Source organism: Arachis stenosperma, chromosome 6, assembly GCF_014773155.1.
Source record: "Arachis stenosperma cultivar V10309 chromosome 6, arast.V10309.gnm1.PFL2, whole genome shotgun sequence".
Taxonomy (NCBI): Eukaryota; Viridiplantae; Streptophyta; class Magnoliopsida; order Fabales; family Fabaceae; genus Arachis; species Arachis stenosperma.
Genome location: NC_080382.1, coordinates 111,146,417 through 111,150,906, shown reverse-complemented (window position 1 = coordinate 111,150,906; position 4,490 = coordinate 111,146,417).

The window sequence follows — 4,490 nt, the reverse complement described above, 5'->3', positions numbered from 1 at the left end:
AGGGGAACGTCGCATACCGACGTACTGGACTTTTGGGGCTGGAGCAAACGACTTCACAAAAGATAACATACAAAGGGTTGTCCCTTGAAAACAAGAGGGTTGCCGACGTCTTGTTGGCCATTTTTGGAAAAAACCTTGTTAATCCTCATCTTCTTATGGGCGATCGAGATATGGCCAGGAATTATATATGTGAGTGGTCATCTAGCGAGTTATTTGCACTTTTGTTGTTTTTGTTTATTTTCCCGACTTGATGACTAACGGTTTTTGTGTTTTGTTGCAGTGTCAATGTCTGCCGAAGTAACAGGACTTGATGCCTTGTTTAATACTTTCTTGGCTGGCGACGATAACGACGACTCTGCGACCCCTACTCAGGAGGTGCCTCCTGAGGACAACGCCGACCCTGAGGTTCAGTCTCAACCTTCCCAGGGCGAGGTGACCGGCACTAGTGCTGCCTCTGTCCCTGGTCCCCGGCTATTGGCAGAAGTTGAATCGGAGGCCTGAGAAGAGTTGGAGGAGGAGGTGCTCGTCGTTGAGAATTCTAAAAAGAGGAAGCCCTCCTCCAGTCCTGAGTGAGTTCTCACTGTTATGGAAAAGAACTTTGACGCCGGAAACTTTATCGATTCCCATCTGCTTCCCGGCACAGAGGACTTTTTCTATGGTGGAGACCTCTCTTCCCAGGCGAGGTGGATGTATCGCACTCTGCTTCAAGGGGCCGCCATAGCTAGGAAGGCAGAATCTGCCTTGGTGGGGACCCGATCTCTGGAGGTAAAGCTTGAATCCTCTGCTAGAGCTAACGCCAAGTATAAAGAGGAGGTGAAGTTGCTTCGGGAGCAGCTCGCTGCTGTCGAGGAGAAGGCCAAGTCGGCCGAGGAAAAGGTTAAGGCTGCTGATGAGAAGGTGAAGGCAGTGGAGGAAAAAGTAAAGACCTCCGATGCTGCCGTAGCTCGCCTTACTGAACAGGAGCTCACCTTGGAGGGTCAGCTTAACTCTTCCCAAGGTCGAGTGGCTGGGTTAGAGAAGGAGCGCGACGAGGCGCTCTCCTTGGTCAAGACGGCCCAAGCTGAGACTACTGAATTCAAGAAAAAGTATAAAGAGATCGTAAAGCAGGGGAAGAATGCCATTCTAATGACCAAGGAGGCCCTCAAGGCTCAAGTAAAGCTGCTGGCTCCTGACTTCGACACCTCAGCGGTTGGTGTTTTCAAGACTATTAAGGGTGGCAGGATCATTGACATGCCGAGGAAGTAGCTTGTACTTTGTAACTTGTAAAATTTGTTGTCTTTATAACTTTTCAAATTTGTAATTTTTGGATCGCTTTTGAAAACGTTAGCCTCTTACTCGGCTTGTAATTACGGTTAACTTTTCGCTTGGTCGGTAGTATCCTTATGCTGATTTTGTTACCGTTTTGTTGGTATTGGCTATTTGTTCATGTTCATTTACCGTTAGGTTGGTAATTGACGTGGCCAGGTCGTGGCCTTTATTGTTGTTACAGCCGCTTGCTAAGGTGTATTACTTTTGATGGTTCCTGGGGTGATCAGGCCCCGGGTACCGTATTGCCGTTGCGTTCGTTCGATTTGACAATTTTGTTAGTAACATAGAACATAAAAGGAAAAAGATAATGATAGCAAGTATGTGACAAGTAAGTAAATATTAATCGGCACACCGGCCACGCACATAAGGATAACAAGTATGTGAGAAAGGAAATTGATTCAACCCGACATGCTTGATTCAACCTAGATTGATTCAGATCTTACCGGGTTTGTGATCGGCTTAGGAATAGAATCTTCATAGGTTACCGGCATTCCACGTTCTCGGCACTTCCTTGCGGTCTAGTCGTTCCAACTTGTAGGGACCTCTGCCGATCACCTCATTTACCCTGTACGGGCCTTCCCAGTTTGCCACCAGTTTTACTTCCCCCGAAGTCGGGATGTCAATGTCGTTGCGCCGCAGGACCAGGTCATTTTGTTCGAATTCTCTTTTGAGTACTTTGACATTGTAGCGCAGGGCCATCCTTTGTTTTAATGCCACTTCTGACAAGTGGGCTATCTCCTTGGCCTTGTCTATTAGTTCCTTTTCCACGGACTCTTCGATTCCTCCCAAGATCAGTTGCGGGCTCAGCTCGCCAATCTCCACAGATATTATCGCGTCTACCCCGTAAGTGAGGCGAAAAGGGGTTTCTCCGGTAGACGATTGCTGGGTTGTGCGGTAGGACCAGAGGACCGAGGCCAACTCGTCTTCCCATGCGCCTTTCTTGTGGTCAAGTCGCTTTTTGAGGCCTTGTAAGATGACCTTGTTAGCGGCCTCAACTTGGCCGTTGGTTTGCGGGTGTTCAACTGACGAGAACCTCTGTTTTATGCCCAAGCCGACTAGGAATTCTCCAAACTTCTTGTCGGCAAACTAGGTGCCGTTATCTGAGACGACGACCTCTGGGATCCCAAATCTGGTTATACTTGCCTCCACATGAACTTTCGACAGTTGGCGAGGATATACTGGCGAGTGGCTCGGCCTCTACCCACTTGGTGTAGTAGTCGATGACAATAATCAAGTACTTCACCTACCCAGACCCTACCGAGAAGGGCCCCAACAGGTCGACTCCCCACTGCGAAAATGGTCGGGAGGCCATCAGAAGGCTAAGTTCTGCTGCCGAAGCCTTGTGGAAGTTGGTGTTCTCCTGACACCTCTTGCACTTCTCCACGAACGCTTTAGAGTCCGCCATCATCGAGGGCCAGTAGTATCCAGTCCTGACGAGCTTTCGGGCTAGAGCTTTCCCCCCTATGTGGTGGCCGCAGCATCCTTCGTGGACTTCGCATAACACGTAGTCCGTCTGGTCGGGGTGTAGGCACTTCAGCAGGGTTGGCTAAGCCCTCTCTTAAACAATTATCCCTATATCATGATGTACTTGGCTGCTTCTCTTCTTAGCCCTCTTGCTGCTTTGTCGTCACTAGGTATTTTACCGTTTTCCAGGAAATCGGTAATCGCGTCCATCCATGAGGGGCTTGAGCGGACAAGGTGTAAGGTCACAGCTGGTTCCTTCATCAAGCCTTGGTTGTGGGAGCGGTTGCCCATTCCCGGTTTCGTGCTTGCTAGCTTAGATAAGAGGTCGACCCTTGCGTTTTTCTCCCTAAGGACGTGCTGTACGGTGAATTCGTCAAATTCCTTACTCAACCTGTTAACTTACTCCAAGTACTTTTGTAGCAGTGAATCCCTAGCTTGGTATGCCCCCAATGACCTGTGACGTGATGATCTGAAGTCATGCACACTTCTACTCTTGTGGCCCTGACCTCTTTTGCCAACTAGAGGCTGCTAAGGAGGGCCTCGTACTCTGTTTGATTGTTTGATAAGGGAAAGCCAAACTTGATCGACTGCTCGTATACGACTCCGATAGGGCTTTCCAAGATGATTCCTGCTCCTCCGAATGTTTGGTTGGAGGCTCCATTTACGTGGAGCTTCCACCGTATGTTTGGGTTACCGGGAGGGTCTCCTGTGACCTCAACTAGGAAATCTGCAAATGCTTGGGCCTTGATGGCGTGTCTGGGCTCATAGTGCAGGTCATATTGGGACAGCTCAATTGCCCTGGCCATCATTCGGCCTGCCAGGTCGGGTTTCTGCAATATCTGCCGAAAATCGCCTGGTCTGTTCTAATTGTTATTGGATGCCCTTGAAAATATTGCCGGAGCCTGCAGGACGAGGTCAGCAGCGCGTAAGCAAGTTTTTCTAACTTGCTATATCTCAACTCCGCCCCTTGTAGCACTTTACTTATGAAGTAGACTGGCTGCTGAACCTTCCCCTCTTCTCGCAACAAGACGGCCGCGACAGCCTCGTCTGTTACTGCTAAGTACAAGAATAGCATTTCCCTATTTTTGGGCTTACCAAGGACTGTTGGTGACGAGATGATTCTTTTGAAGTGATTAAAGGACTGGGGTCCATTAAAATGTGATTCCTTTCTTCATCAAATTGAAAAAAGGGAGGGCCTTGGCGGCCAACGCGCCAAGAAATCGGGATAGCGCAGTTAACCTTCTGGCCAGTCTCTGCACGTCCTTTACGTTTCCCGGGCTTGTCATTTGTAGGATCGCCTCACACTTTTTCGAATTGGCTTCGACCCCTCTCTGGGTTATCATGAATCCCAGGAATTTCCGGGCCTCCATGGCGAAGTCGCACTTGAGTGGGTTCAACCTCATACCGTGTCGCCAAAGAGCTGCGAACACACTCTCCAAGTCACCAATGAGGTCGTCGGCCTTGATGGTCTTGACTAGGATGTCGTCCACATAGACTTCCACCGTCTTACCGATGAGGTCATTGAATATCTTGTCCATCAGCCTTTGATACGTGGCTCTCGCATTCTTCAGCACAAATGGCATCACCTTGTAGCAATATGTTCCTTCTGGCATTATGAACGCCGTCTTTTCTTCATCCGGTCGATGCATCAGGATCTGGTTATACCCAGAATAGGCGTCCATGAAGCTCAGGTACTGGTAACCCGATGTCGTGTCTAC